General features: G+C 50.0%; 1 protein-coding gene across 2 annotated transcripts in view; it reads right to left on the bottom strand.

The window, feature by feature from the left end:
• tnk1 (tyrosine kinase, non-receptor, 1) overlaps positions 1 to 16,388 on the bottom strand; it is a 78,874-nt gene that overhangs the window by 55,618 nt on the left and 6,868 nt on the right. The gene's annotated exons all lie outside the window — the stretch shown is intronic.

The raw sequence follows: 16,388 nt of genomic DNA, 5'->3' as shown, positions 1-16,388 counted from the left end.
AAAGAATGTTAGAGAGATAGCAGCAGAGAAAGAGTCTTAGAGAGAAAGAGAGACAGAGAAGGAAACAGTGTTAGAGAAAGAGGGAGAAAAATAGTAGAGAGTGAGAGAGAGAGAATGAGAGAATAATGAGAGACAGTGAAAAAGGTAGAAAATGAGAAACTGAGGGAATGAACAAGACCACATGAGAACGAGAGAGAGAGAGGCAATGAGAAAACAGGACCGATTACAAGCAAGTTAGGGTGAGGATGAGGGAGAAAATTATGGAACTGTAGTATAATGGAGTACTTTTGACTGATTCTCATATATGTTGACAAGCAGGAAATAGATAGTGATAGAAAAATCTCTACCTCCACCAGAGCACATTGAGAAAGCTCCAGGCCACCAGGCTGAAGTGCAGCCAAAATGGTACAAGAGATTTGTTCGATTTCGCATCACGTCAGGTCTCGCAGCAGAGCCAGACTGTGAGCAGGTCAGTACACTTCTATACGCAATGGGGGACTGTGTGGATGACACTTTAGTTACCCTGGGGATCGATGAGGGTAAAGCCACACGTGCGGAAGTCACTGATTCATCGGAGACACGAATCATTCTCCACAAGAGCACCATGGTGGGATGAGCAAAGTTCAATAAACATACCTATAGGCACGAGGAAAGCATTGACGCATTTATTAATGATTAATGCCGATTAGCAGAAGACTGAGTTCAGTAATCTGAAAAAGATGCTAATTCGTGACAGAATAATTGTTGGACTGGTGGATGATGCATTACCAGATAATTTGCAGTCCTGTGAAGACTTGATATTGGTGAAGGCGATTCAATTAAGTAGACAAGCCGAGATCGGGAGGCAGAACTGATCGATAGTCAGAGAGAGAAGGAGATGGCCTGAACCCAAAAGTAACAGATACAGTTCAATTCGTCAGACATAAACAAGTGAAAATAGAGAGGAGGAGACATGGATGGCATGAAAAGCAATGAATGGCAGCAGCTCAGACTTGCTGCTGCTGGTAAGGAAGAGAAAGGCAGAGGCACGAGAATTGTGCGGGGATATTGATGTTTAATGATTAGCTTTGGCTTAGTTTACACACAATCAAAGTACACTAACCGATTAACTTAATAGTATATTATTCTTTTTAAGCTGTGACCGAGGACTTCAGCATTTAATATCATGTGACTCCGCTTAGCTGCATTTGACAGAGAAAGGCACCATGAGGTTTTAGACAGCACAGAGACCACATAGTTGGGAGTTAACCACAGAACGACTGCTTGGAGAACCCCCCTGTTCGTACTTATTTCCATATCACAGTGCATATTGTGAAAACTTGCAGCGTTCAGCTTTCAGCCTCACATCATAAAAAGCTTGTGGAGACTTAGTGTTATCAGCATCAGGGGAGTCAAAAGGGACACATTGTACAGAGGGGGAAGGAAGAATAACAACAGCTGTGTTCTATATTACATTAGTTTTAACTTGTAGTGTTCCTGAAGAACAGCAGTCGCATTTGGTTCAATGTATTCTTTGTGTTAGAGTTAACTTTTGTAACAGTGTGTGACTAGTTTTGTAATTGTATAACCCTTTCAGATTTTTATCACTCCAGACTATGTACTAACTGAATGTAGAAGGAGACTTTGCTACCTGACATTTTAAACACCATGCACTTATATTTTATACACACTCTGCATAACTTTTAAGTACTACCTATTTTGTAACCTCTTCCCTAAGTACTTTGCAATCTTCTGTAATAGGCTGAGATAGTTTTAAGGTTATAAGCAATATTTTCACCCTATCCCTTGGTTTAAAAGTAAAGAGCAACTCATTCCAGATACCAACAACCACAGAAAGAGAAACATCACCTCGCAAATGGCTTCGAAAAACAATCAGTCACTGATAAAGGCTGTGATTTAATGAGGAACTTGTACCAATTTTAGAAAAATCTGAGATGATGAGTCATAGAGTTTTACAGAACAGAAACAGCCCCTTCGGCCCATCGTGTCTGTGCTGGTTATCAAGCCCCTATCCAACTCTAATCCCATTTTCCGGCACTTGGCCCATAGCCCTGTGTGCTATAGCGTTTCAAGTGCTCATCGAAATACTTCTTAAATGTTGTGAGGGTTCCTGTCTCTACCACCCTCTCAGGCAGTAAGTTCCAGATTCCAACCACCCTCTGGGTGAAAATATGTTTCCTCAAATCCCCTCTAGACCTCCTGCCCCTTACCTTAAATCTATGCCCCCTGGTTATTGACCCCTTCACTAAAGGGAAAGGTTTCCCCCTACCTACCCTATCTATGCCCCTCATAATTTTGTACACCTCAATCAGGTCCCCCCTCAGCCTTCTCTAGGCTAAGGAAAGCAACCCCAGCCTATCCAATCTCCCTTCAGAGCTGAAACAGAGCTCCAGCCCAGGCAATATCCTGGTGAATCTCCTCTGCACCCTCTCTAGTGCAATCACGTCCTTCCTATAGAATTGCACACAGTACTCCAGATGTGGCTTCACTAACATTTTATACAGCTCCATCATAATCTCCCTGCTCTTGTATTCAAGATATCATTCATGACGGCATGACAGCATACTTGGCCTCTCCTTAACAAGTAGGCGAGGAAGATATCATAAAGCACCCCGTTATCTTTCACTAAGAAGTCATAAAAGTAACAAAAATAAACTTTAAAGAGAAGATTGGCCCCCTAAGTAATTGGCATTTTAAGGAACCAGTCAGGGGACAGCAGGAAGTGACATCAGCCGATGACCATCACCCTCAAGAGCCAGTCACAGATTGATCACGCATCCCTTAAGCCAATTAGAAAATAGAAACAGGAACACCTGGAAAAACTCAGCAGGTCTGGCAACATCGGCGGAGGAGAGCACAGTTGACATTTCGAGTCCTCATGACCCTTTAACAGAACTAAGTAAAAATAGGAAAGGGGTGAAATATAAGCTGGTTGAAGGTGGGGGTGTGGGGGTTGTTGTAGGGACAAGCAAGCAGTGATAGGAGGACATAATCAAAAAATGTCACAGACAAAAGAACAAAGAGGTGTTGAAGGTGGTGATATTATCTAAAAGAATGTGCTAATTAAGAACGGAGAGCAGGACAAGCAAGGTACAGCTCTAGTGGGGGTGGGGTTAAATAAACGATGGGTGGAATACATTTAAAAATAATGGAAACAGGTGGGAAAAGAAAAATCTATATAAATTAATGGAAAAAAACAAAAGGAAGGGGGAAGAAACGGAAAGGGGATGGGGACGGAGGAGGGAGTTCAAGATCTAAAGTTGTTGAATTCAATATTCAGTCCGGAAGGCTGTAAAGTGCCTAGTCGGAAGATGAGGTGCTGTTCCTCCAGTTTGCGTTGGGCTTCACTGGAACAATGCAGCAAGCCAAGGACAGACATGTGGGCAAGAGAGCAGGGAGGTCTGGGTAATGCTTGCGGACAGACCGAAGGTGTTCTGCAAAGCGGTCACCCAGTTTACGTTTGGTCTCTCCAATGTAGAGGAAACCACATTGGGAGCAACGAATGCAGTAGACTAAGTTGGGGGAAATGCAAGTGAAATGCTGCTTCACTTGAAAGGAGTGTTTGGGCCCTTGGACGGTGAGGAGAGAGGAAGTGAAGGGGCAGATGTTGCATCTTTTGCGTGGGCATGGGGTGGTGCCATTGGAGGGGGTTGAGGAGTAGGGGGTGATGGAAGAGTGGACCAGGGTGTCCCGGAGGGAACGATCCCTACGGAATGCCGATAGGGGGGGTGAAGGGAAGATGTGTTTGGTGGTGGCATCATGCTGGAGTTGGCGGAAATGGCGGAGGATGATCCTTTGAATGCGGAGGCTGGTGGGGTGATAAGTGAGAACTTATTGGAATTTAAGTTCAAATAGTACCTCGAACTTACAATTGTCCTGCCAAAGACGCGTAATGCCATTGGTGGAAAAACAGGCAGCATGTCACAGTAGAAAAAAACAGAACATTCAAAAAGAAAAAGTTTTAAGAGGAAACAGAATCCAGGAAGTTGAAGGTTCACAAGACATTGAAATACTGCTTTAATCTCTCCTAAGATGGGTAAGTGAAAACTATTGGAGTGCAGAGGTCCTGGTAGAAGGTCACTAGACAAACTTTAAATTTAGATACATATTATAACACAGCAGTTGGTTAAGTGGAGTTATTTAAAAATCCAAGAGAGCAATTGAAACAACTGTCATAACCTATAATTTTAAGTGTTATGTTTGAGATGCGACTCTAAATTCAGGAATCAGACCACCAGTTCTTGAGGTTTTACATTAAACTAAATGGGGGTAGTGGCTGGATGGGGAATGGGGGGGAGGAGGGATGGAGAGCAGGGGTGGGGGCTGAGTCGAGTGGGGAGGGGGGATGGAGAGTGGGGGAGGGGAGATGGGAAATGGAGGGGAGGGGCTGGACAGGGAATGGGGGAGGAGGGATGGAGAGCAGGGGGTGGGGGTGGAGCAGAGTGTTACGATAAAGCTCGAGCGTTTGCAGACAGCAGGCTTCAGGAGCCAGCCTAGCCCAAGAACGCAGTAACGTAGGGACAAACGAGGGAATCGGACCGGGAGAGACGGAGAGAGGAAGAGGGCGGCTGATTTGTTGGGAGACTCAGTCCAGCCCAACTGGATGTGCCTCAGGTACCAGGAGGCAGCTGCCTGACTCGGGGTTGTGTCCGGCCGTCTTCAAATTATGCCAAGGCCTTTAGAGATTTGGGTTTTTAAAAAGCCGGGGACGAAGACAGCGGGATCAGTGAAAAGTGAGCTTGAAGCGGTTGTGGAAAAAAAAACCCATCTGGTTCACTCGTGCCCCTTTAGGGAGGTATAGCTGCCATCCTTACCCGGCCTTGGGCCCACACAAGACTCCAGGCCCACGCCAACAGGCCTCTAAGGTGACTCCCCTCACCCCCTCACAAAACCCAGTCAGATCCACCGAAGAGCAGACCCTGCCTCCTGCCCCACAAGCGGGGCTACCTCCTTTCAAAGCAAACTGGGGGTAAAAGTTGGGGGGGGTGGGCAATGGGCTCTGAGCTCGCCAGGAACACGCACATTCCAGAAAAGCAGCGCCAAGAGGATCGGACACCAGCTCGGCCCATCTGAAAATGGTTGAAAGGAGAGACGCGTTTGCCGGAGCTTTCTGGTCTTGCGCTCGCCGGGACAAACACGAGTTCCAAATTTCAAACCGTGACAACAATTCACACTGCACGATAAAAGGGTCGACTCTGATTGGCCAAGGCCCATTGCCGTGGAGTGAGCGATGGGGAGCTATTGGCTCCCCCAGGCTCCCGGAGTAACTTTGGTTGCCTTGGCCAAACCGCTGTGATTGTTTGAGACTTGGCACCCCGGCGTTTGTCCTGATGAGTCCAAGAGGAGAAGCTTCAACAGCACGTCCCTCTTTTTGGCAAGGGTTCAGACTGTGCACTGCCAAACGGCTTGGCTATTCCGTGAGGCGCTGACTTTCCCTGGGGTACAGTTCCCCGGACAATAGCTCTCATGTCACCCGGGACCAGTGATGCCCTACAAGAACTAATAGCGCCCCCGCATGGAGACCCGGGTGGGCCTCATTGTAGTTGTGGTTAGCAGATAAACAATGAGTCACAGGAAATATTGCTGGTCACATCATCTCAACGTCCACCCGCCCACCGCGTATAAACATTCGTGCATTTGTGGGTGAAATAGTGAGCGGGGAGGGGTTGGGGGGACGGGGTGCAGAGAGTGTGGGGGCTGTTGGGGGAAAACAGTGGGAGGGGGCGGGATAGAGGGTGGAGGAGCTGGGATGGGAGAGTGGGGGTGGAGAGGGAGGGAGGGGTGGAGAGGTTGTGAGGAAAAGGATGGAATAGGAGAGGGAAGAGGGACAGAGAATGGGTGAGGGGCTGGATAGAGAGTGGAGGGGGGGGAATGGAGTGGAGGAGGGGTGGGAAATGGGGGTAGTGGCTGGACGGGGAATGGGGGGGAGGAGGGATGGAGAGCACGGATTTGGGCGGAGTCGAGTGGGGAGGGGGGATGGAGAGTAGGGGAGGGGGGATGGGAATTGGGGGGAGGGGCTGGACGGGGAATGGGGGGAGGAGGGATGGAGAGTTGGGGAGGGAGGATGGGAAATGGGGGGAGGGGCTGGACAGGGAATGGGGGAGGAAGGATGGAGAGCAGGGGTGGGGGTAGAGCAGAATGGGGAGGGGGGGATGGAGAGTGGGGGAGGGGGAATGGGAAATGGGGGAGGGGCTGCAGGGAATGGGGGGAGGAAGGATGGAGAGCAGGGGGGTGGGGGCGGAGCAGAGTTGGGGGGGGGTGGAGAGTGGGGGGGAGGGGCTGGACGGGGAATGGTGGGAGGAGGGATGGGGAGGGGGGGATGGGTGGACAGATTGTGAGGGAGAGCATGGATTGGGAAGGGGTACAGGGGCAGAGAATGGGTGAGGGGCTGGATAGAGAGTGGAGGAGGAGGGATGCAGTTTGGGCAGTGGGTGGATGGAGAGTGGGGGAGAGGAGATGGAGAGTGGGGGACAAAGATTGGGGGGGGGGGGTTGTTGACAGAGGTTGGTGGGGCGGGGGGGTCAGAGTGTTGGAGGGCGGACAAAGAGTTGGGGGGAGGGGACAGAGAGTGGTGAGGGGGGGGCGGATGGAGAGAGGATGGAGAGTGGGGGAGGGGAGCTGGAGTGTGGGTGGGGTCTTGTAGCTCACTCTCAGCCCAGACCCCCTCCCCCACTCTCCCCCTCCCCCACTGTCCGTTCAGCCACCTAGGCCTCAGGCCTTCAGGTGGAGCCTCCACTACTAGGCCAGTGAACACAAGGCAGCCCAAACGAGTTTGATTCTTCCTTAATTTATCTCCGTTACCAAAGCGACAGAACCAACAAATAGGTAGAGGCAGCACGCTGAGTCAGATTGTGGCCGTGAGTCACTGCTTTCCAATAGTATTTGCTCTCTTGCTAAAGTTGCCTCCAGTTCAACCCCCTCTTTCCTGGTAAATTATTTGGCCTCTCCTCAACAGTTCTTGGTCAATTGAAGGGTGAGGTACGGTTCTCATATCTGAGGAGGCCCCACCTGCACTCTGGGCTGGATAGAGGAGGCTCTGTTTACAAAGCACCTTTAAACATCCTACAGCATTTCACAGAGTCACCCGGAGAAAAAAACTCTGCCCTGGGCCGAAGGAGGTGATACAAGGAAGCTTGGTCAAGGAATTGGCTTTAAGGCCCCTACAGGGAGGGGGCAAGGGAGAGAGGGAGTCGGAGGAAGAGATGGGGCGATGAGAGCGAGGGGGGAATTTAGGGGAGAGAGAGGGAACAAGAGAGAGAGGGAGAATGGGGGGGGAGAGGGAGGGGCTGAGCGAGCAGAGGGAGAGAGAGGAAGTTTGGGGGGGAGAGAGTGGGAGGCGAGAGAGAGTGGAGGGAGAGAGTGAGGGGGAGAGTGTGGGGGGAGGAGAGTGGGAGGCAAAAGAGAGTGGGCAAGAGAGTGGGGAGGTTGTAGTATGGCTGGGTCGCCTATTTGTAATAGAGTTGACCTGCAGACAACTTTCTAAGCGGAAACATTAGGTCTATTTACAATATACTCGGCAGCAGCTACATGTGTGCTTTCAACTCCAACTCTATCTCTGCACTGACTGTGGAGGTAGCCCGTGCTGCTAACACATTGGTTTACACAGACCATGTGATCTTACATCACAGCTTTATTCTTAAATGTTCAGCCCGACTTAACAAAACCATGGTTACTACAAGGGAGGAAGAGAGAATTGGGGAAGGTGGTGGAGAAAGGGAGAGCGAGCAAGGTAATGGGGGAGAGGAGGTGGGGGGTTAGAGGGTGGGGTAGGAGATTGGCATCCCACCCACCACCTTCAACATTCACTCCCTCCACCACCGACACACAGTAGCAGCAGTGTGTGTACCATCTACAAGATGCACTGCAGGAATTCACCAAGGTTCCTTAGACAGCACCTTCCAAACCCACGACCACTACCATCTAGAAGGACAAAGGCAGCAGATACACAAGAACACCACCACCTGGAAGTTCCCCTCCAAGTCACTCACCATCCTGACTTGGAAATATATCGGCCGTTCCTTCACTGTCACTGGGTCAAAATCCTGGAACTCCCTCCCTAACAGCACGGTGGGCGTACCTACACCACATGGACTGCAGCGGTTCAAGAAGGCAGCTCACCAACACCTCCTCAAGGGGGCAACTAGGGATGGGCAATAAATGCTGGGCCCAGCCAGCGACGCCCACATCCCATGAAAGAACTTTTTAAATGGAGTGAGGTGGAGAACATGTAAACACAGGCAGGTTAGAATTAAGAGCATTTATTGAGGAAACCAGCTGCCTTTGTGTTAAAATGAGTCCTGTTGAATCTTGTGTGTGACGGTTATGGACTCACTTTCTCCCAGTTTAACCCTTTCCGTACATTCTGTCTCTCTTCACCACAAACACGTGGATCTACCTGCACTGTCCCCCATTTCATTAAAGAGAAAACGGAAACTTATGAAGCTTAGATCAAAGGGACTTCTTTCATTATCTGTTCGATTAAAAGGGGCCTTGGAACCTGGGTCTGAACTTGCAGCTAGGTTACTTGAAGTTAGTGTAACGCGGTCCACCTCTGTCAAATGGTATTATCTCTCGAGAGGTTTCCGGTTATACATCAACATGATGATGTTAAACAATCTCTAGAAGGCTGATGGATACTATCCTTTATTACGAGAAGAATTGAACATGAAAATAAGGATGTTATGTTTCAGTTATTGGTGAACCGCACCTTGAACACAGTGTGCTGTTTTGGTCTCCTTATTTAAGGAAGGATGTAAATGCATTGGAGGCGGTTCAGAGGAGGTTTACTAGATCGATACCTGGAACGAGCGGGTTGTCTTATGAGGGAAGGTTGGACAGACTGGGCTTGTTTCCACTGGAGTTTAGAAGAGTGAGGGGGGATTTGATTGAAGTTTACAAGATCCTGAACGGCCTTGGCAAGGTGGATGTTGAAAGGATGTTTCCTCTTGTGGGTGAGTCCAGAACTAGGGGGGGGCACTGATTTAAAATGAGGGGTCGCCCTTTTAGGACAGAGATGAGGAGAATTTTTTTCTCTCTGAGGGTTGTGCGAGTTTGGAACTCTCTGCCTCAGAAGGTGGTGGAGATGGGGTCACTGAATCGTTTTAAGACCGAGGTAGGTAGATTCTTGTTAGGCAAAGGGGATCATAGGTTATCGGGGGGTAGATGGGAAGGTGGAATTTGAAACACAAACAGATCAGCCATGATCTTATTGATTGGCGGAGCAGGGTCGAGAGGCTGAATGGCCTACTCCTGTTCCTATTTCGTATGTTCTTATGCTCTAGTTCAAAAGAATAGACTGGTCAATGCCTGGAGCTTGCTTTTGTTTGAAGTTGATTCTATGATCTGGCCGAGCAACAGAATCATACAGGACAGGAGGTGGCCATTCAGCCCATCCATCGTGCCTGTGCGGGCTCTTTGAAAGGAATTCCTATCGCTCCCACCCCACAGCCCTGAAACCTTTCTGTCCCTTCCAGTATTTATCCGATTCCCTTTTCGAAGGCGATTGTCGAATCGGCCTCCACCGGCCTTTAGGGCAGCGCCTTCCAGATCGCAATGGCTCTCCGCGCAAAACAAAATACCTCCTCGTCTTCCCCCCCCCCCCCCCCCCCAGCTGGTTCCTTGGCTGATTCTCTTCAATCTGTGTCCCTCCTGCCGCTGGAAACAGTTTCCCCTTATTCACTCTATCGAAACCGCCTCACGATTTTCCAACGCCTCGATTAAGTCTCCCCCTTCTCTGCTCTAAGGGGAACAATCCCAGCGCCTTGTGGAATGCCGGAGCAGGCTTGAGGGGTCAATGCTGCCTACTGAGGTGAGGAGAAATGTCTTCACCCAGAGAGTGGTGAGCCTGTGGAACTCGTTACCACAGAAAGTAGTTGAGGCCAAAACATTGTGTGTTTTCGAGAAGGAGTTAGATATAGCTCTTGGGGCTGAAAGGGGTCAAAGGATATGGGGAGAAAGCGGGAGCAGGCTATTGAGTTGGATGATCAGCCATGATCGTAATGAATGGTGGAGCAGTCTCGAAGGGCTGAATGGCCTCCTCCTGCTCCTAGTTTCTATGTATGTTTCTCCGTATGTTTACTCCTGCTCCTAATTCGTAGACTAAGAGATAAAGTTGCTGGATAATTAGGCTTATTCTTTTATTTTGAGGCAAAAATAGATTTAGTAACTTGACATCCTGCTTTGTCACATGTCCCTCGAATCACCTTGGTCACCATTATAGAGGCTAGCATTACATACCGGATTTCTTAATTGTTTCATGGGTACAATGACATGGATAAGGTGAAATCTGAGAGGGTGGGGGGGTGGTAGGGAGGTGCTGGAAGGGCTGGCCTATACCTCCGGGTGGCTTGCCTCCCAGGTTGGTGGGGGGGTGGGGGGTGCGGAGAGAGTGGACGAAGGGCTGGACTCCCAATCTTCCCTAGATACGCGGTGGTCGGTGGTGGGGGGGGGGGTGGTTGACGGAGGGTTGGAGAGCAGCAAGAGTGACACCCTCAATGGAGACAGAATGCAAGGACAATCCTAGCAACCAGACCAGTTCATTTAATAGCGGATATCAGGCTTTTAACAAAAAAAAAATCGATCAGAGGCATAAAAAAACCCCCTCCGGGCACTTGGGGAGGTTTACGTTAATTGAGGAGAGCCAGAAATTGGTAAACAAACAGCCCATTGGCGCTCGACTCATCTCGTTGAACTTTTGGATGAAGTAAGGAGGTTGATGAAGGGAGTGGGGTGGATGTTTTCCATGTGGGTTTTCAGAAGGCGTGGGACCAAATGCCACATGAAAGGCTGGTTAACCAAACGGAGGGCTCGCGGAATAGAAGGGATTTTAAAAAAAACGGCTACATGACAGAAAATAGCGAGTCGCCGTAAATAGCTATCTTCAGACTGGAGGGGGATAGACAGTGGCACACACTGCCCCCCCCCTCCCCCCCCACCAAACCCTGCCAAGTCTCAGTGCTAGGACCATTGCTTTTTCTCACTCTATATGAAAGACTTGGGACCTCGGGATAAAATTTCAAGACTTGGCGACGAAAGCTAATCTTGGAAAGGGGCGGCAAAGAGCGAGGGTGACATGAGGTGTCTGCACCAGGACATGGGTGGGCAAGCAGAACGGACAGGTGGAGTTTAACACAGAGAAGTGTGAGGTGATGCGTTTTGGCAGAAGGGATGGTGTGGGGAGGGGGGAGAGGCAATACAGGTTTAGTGGCCCAGTTCTATAGGGTGGGCAGGGACGGAGTTTTGGAAGGGGGGGAACATATCGAGGGAGTGGCCAGCAAAGCATCTGCGGGGAGTGGGGGGGTGTCTTTGGCTTTCATAACAGAGGATTGAGCACAAAAGCAGGGAAGTGACACTGCACCTTCAGGAAGCCCTGGTTACGCCCTGACTAGAGTATCCTAGAGTGTCCAGTCCCCGCGGTTTTCGGAAGGGAGCGAGGTTTACCAAGGGGCCGCTGGATTCCAGTTACGTGGTTGAGTTGGAGGAGCCGGGATCGTCTCCCTGAAGCAGAGGGGGCTTGATCCTCCTGACAGGTTCGGGGAAGGTAGGAAAAGAGGAAACTGTTCCCTCGTTCGCACGTCGGGCTAGAGACCCAAGGCCAGTCGGTGGGGGGAGAGGGGAGGAGGGAAAGTAATGTGAGGGGGAGCTGCTTGGTGGTGATGTGACCTGGAACTCGCTGGCCACGAGGGTGGTGGAGACAGGGACGGTGAATGATTCCATGTGCAAATTGGTTTGGGCACTTGAAGCACCAGCAGGGCTACAAGGGGGGTAAGCGGTGGCGGGGGTGGGGGGAGGGGTGGTTGGGGGGGGCAGTGGGGGGATGGGACTGGCTGGACCACTCCGCGGAGAGCCAGCATGGACCCGGTGGGCCAGAATGGTACCCCCCACCCCCCACCAACCCACCCCCACTGTGCCGTGAGACGCTGGCCTTTGGGAAGCTCCTGAGGCGGTGAAAGGCGCTACCTAAATGCAAAGTTCGAAAAGCAACGGGGCCAGGACCCCCCTCGCCTCAGCGGGCCAGCTTCCCCATGCCCGCCTGCAGGTGTCGCTGCTCTCCCAGCAGACGGTGGCCAAGACATTGACCTTATGAGGGGCCTCTGGAAAAGGGCAGCCTGAACATCAGGGAGGACAAAGTTGGGGGGGGCGGGTGGGGAGGAGCGGAATATAAAGGCCCCCTTGTTGGTTCCTGCAGCCAAACAAACTGAGTCAAAGGGCTGATTCTGTGACAGGCAGTGAGCTGCAGTCAGCATTTCCTGAAACACAGCAGCCCATATGAAATAAGGCCTCCTACGGTCCCTGGAAAGAGACAGACAGGCCCTGCAGTGTGCTCGGGCAGAGGGAACAATAGCAGCGAGATCACGAGACACGGGATCCATCTCCTGATCGCTCTCGCCCCCTCTCTGACACTGACCCGATGGACACAGAGTAACCTCTCTCTCTCTCCCTCTCTCTCTCACACACACACACAATCATCACCGCACAGGAGGAAGCCATTCTTGCAGCGGCTCACTACAAGAGCAACTTGGCCAATCTGGCTCCTGTACCCTTCCCCCACCCCCTCCAGAGCCCGGCAAATAGTTACCCCCCCCCCCCCCCACCCCACCCCCTCACCGTCATGTTCCTGACCAGTTTCCTCTCGAAAGCCTCGGCCCCCCTCAGGCAGTGCTCACCCACATCGCTGGGTTTGCCACCATCACTTGTCAATCATCGTGGTGCCCTCTGTTCTCCACCCTTGCGCCAGTTTCCAACACCCACACCCCCACCCCACCCCCCCCCTCACCTCTACTCCGCCCAGACCCCTCGTGATTTTGTAAAGCCTCTATCAAACCCCCTCTCTGCCTTCCCTTTCCCTGAGGGGAACAGCCCCACACATAACCAAACCCCTTCGTCTCTGCCGCCATTCCTGTAAATCCTTCCCACACCCTCTCTAAAGCCTTCATACCCTTCTTTAGAGAGTGCCGCTCAGAACCAGTCACCCGTGAGTCCGTGTTTTATGCTGGCTTTGTCATAACTCCCTAGCTTTTATAACTCTATTACTCCCCCACTTATAAAGTCCAGGATCCCACAAGCCATTTCCACCACTTTCTTAACCAGTCCTGACACCTTCAATTACTTTATTTACTCCTTCATGGGATGTGGGTGTTGCTGGCAAGGCCAGCATTTGTTGCCCATCCCTAATTGCCCCTTGAACTGAGTGGGCTCGCTCGGCCATTTCAGAGGGGCATTTAAGAGTCAACCACATTTGCTGTGTGGGTCTGGAGTCACATGTAGGCCAGACCGGGTAAGGACAGCAGATTTCCTTCTCTAAAGGGGGCATTAGTGAACCAGATGGGGTTTTTACTCCAATCGATGATAGTTTCATGGTCACCGTTACTGAGATTAGCTTCATATTCCAGATTTTATTAATTGAATTTAAATTCCACCAGCTGCTGTTGGTGGGATTTGAACCCATGTCCCCAGAGCATTAACCTGGACTACTCGGTACCAGTCTAGTGACATTAGTTCTAGGCACCATCTCTCCCCAAAACGCACTTATTGACACCTTTGCACTGACGCACCTTTATCCCCAGGTCCCTTATGCTCCTGCGTCCCCTTTAGAATTGTCCCCTTTATTTTACATTGTCTCTCCGCATCCCCCTTAGCAACATCAACCACCTCACACGGCTACGCGTTAGGTTTCTCTCTGCCATTTTTCTGCCCATTCCACCAGCCTGTCCATGTCCTCTTGAAGACCGTCACCATCCTCCTCACTGTTCATGACACCTCCCAGTTTGGTGTTAGCTGCAAATATTGAAATTGTTCCCTCTACACCCAGGCCTATGTCATAAAATATAGACCAACAAAAGCAAGGGGGCTTCCTACTGACCCTTGGGGTACCTGCTGTAAACCATCCCCAAGTCCAAAAAAGACAACCCTTCACCGCTACTCTCTGTTCCCGGTCACTGAGCCGACTTTGTATACAGGCTGCTCCAGCCTCTTTTATCCCATGGGCTTCAACATTGCTGACAAGCCTTTTGTGTGGCACTTTATTAAATGTCTTTTGGATGTCAATGTATACTGCATCAACTGTATTACCCTCATCAATCCTCTCTGTTACCTCACCGAAAAAATAAATCAAACAGGTTAGTTAAATACAATTTGCCTTTAATAAATCTGTGCTGGCTTCCCTTAATTAACCCATCCTTGTCCAAGTGACTTGTAATTTTATCCCAGGTCATCGTTTCTAGAAGCTCTCTCCAGGACACCCTGGTCTACTCCCTCCATCACCCCCAGTACCTCATCCCCTTCTCACAGCATCTTCCCATACAATTGCACAAAGTGCAACACATGCCCCTTTGCCTCCTCCCTCCTCCAAGGGCCCAAACACTCCTTTCAGGTGAAGCAGCATTTCACTTGCACCTCCCTCAATTTAGTCTACTGCATTCTTTGCTCCCAATGCGGTCTCCTCTACATTGGAGAGACTAAACGCAGACTGGGTGACTGCTTTGGTCTGTCCGCAAGCATGACCCAGACCTCCCTGTCGCTTGCCATTTCAACACACCACCCTGCTCTCTTGCCCACATGTCTGTCCTTGGCTTGCTGCATTGTTCCAGTGAAGCTCAACGCAAACTGGAGGAACAGCACCTCATCTTCCGACTAGGCACTTTACAGCCTTCCGGACTGAATATTGAATTCAACAACACCAGACCATGAACTCTCTCCTCCATCCTCACCCCTTTTAAATAAAAATGTATTTTTTATCCATTTCTTTTCAGTGTTATTTTTATTCATTATTTTATCCCCTTTTTTATCCCTTTATCTATCCTTTTTCCCCAGCTACCGCCAAAAGGGCCATCTGTTACTTGTTTCTAAGTTGTGCTTTCACAGAGCACTGACCCTTGTTCTGCTATTAACACATTCTGCTATCTTATCTTTACTCCGCTATCAGCACCTTCTTTAGTCTTTAACACTACCATTAACACTCCCTTTGTCTTTTGATCTATGACACCTTTGCCAATCTCTCCTTTGCCTCTTCCTGTCGCTGGCCTTCTATCCAGCTTCACCTGCTCCACCAGCCCCCCACTTAATCAGTATAAATTTTATCCCATCTCTACTTCTCTTCAGACTCTGAAGAAGAGTCATACGGACTTGAAACGTTAACTCTGTTTCTCTCTCCACAGATGCTGTCGCACCCGCTGAGTTTTTCCAGCATTTTCTGTTTTTATTTCAGATTTCCAGCATCCACAGGATTTTGCTTTTAATTTCTTTCTAGAAGCCCCCCACCCCCCCCAAACCACCGAGGTGAAACTGGCTGGCCTGTCGTTGCTGAGCTTATCCTTACATTCCTTCTTTGACAAGGGTTTGCATTTATAAGACCATAAGACCATAAGACACAGGAGCAGAAATGAGGCCATTCGGCCCATCGAGTCTGCTCCACCATTCAATCATGGCTGATAAGTTTCTCAACCCCATTCTCCCGCCTTCTCCCCATAACCTTTGATCCCCTTACCAATCAAGAGCCTATCTACCTCGGTCTTAAACACACTCAATGACCTGGCCTCCACAGCCTTCTGTGGCAATGAAATTTGCATTTCTCCAGTCCCCTGGAACCACCCCTGTACCTAAAAGGAGGATTGGAAGATTAAGACCTGAGCGTCCACAATTTTAACCCTTACCTCCCTGAGCATCTTTGAATGTATCTGATTATGGTGCTGGTGATTTCTCAACTTTAAGTACAGTCAGCCTTTGGGGAGTTAGTAATGCCCCTGCACTGGTTAACCCAGTGATAAGGCTCTGGGGACCCAGGTTCAAATCCCACCACGGCAGTTTGACTTCTGTTAATAACTCTGGAATATAAAGCTAGCCTTTAGTAATGGTGACCATGAAACTATCATCGATTGTTGTTGAAACCTGTCTGGGGAAGGAAATCAGCTGTTCTGACTCACATGTGACTCCAGACTCATAGCAATGTGGTTGAGTCTTAAGTACCCACTGACAGTGCAGAGTCCCCTCAGTACCACACTGGCATGTCAGCCTGGACTATGTCCTCAGTTTGGGCCTCCCCTCTGTTGGGGCCCAGGGTGACTGAAGGCCTTTCACTGACCGGCAGTCACAGAATATCTCACTCTCACCACTTGACTTCCTGTATTAGTAGTGGGTGGAAAATGCAGACAGGACAGAATGACACAGCAAGCTACGTAGTTCAGGGGCAGAAGGATCCTGGCCAGGATGTGATGATCTGCGTAGCCAGGGCCTTGGAGGGTGGAGGAACAACCGCAATGACCCCCCCAACCCCCCCTTCCTTTAGTGAAGCTAGTATACTTGGAGAGGAGCTTAAACACTGCAAGGCTATTTCTTAATGCAAAATACTGTGGATGCTAGAAATACTCGTGCAAGTGTCTGTGGGGAGAGAA

The sequence above is a fragment of the Carcharodon carcharias genome, chromosome 33, assembly GCF_017639515.1.
Source record: "Carcharodon carcharias isolate sCarCar2 chromosome 33, sCarCar2.pri, whole genome shotgun sequence".
NCBI classification, from domain to species: Eukaryota; Metazoa; Chordata; class Chondrichthyes; order Lamniformes; family Lamnidae; genus Carcharodon; species Carcharodon carcharias.
Note: the sequence above shows the minus strand (reverse complement) of the source record. Positions and strands in the feature narration are given on the sequence as shown.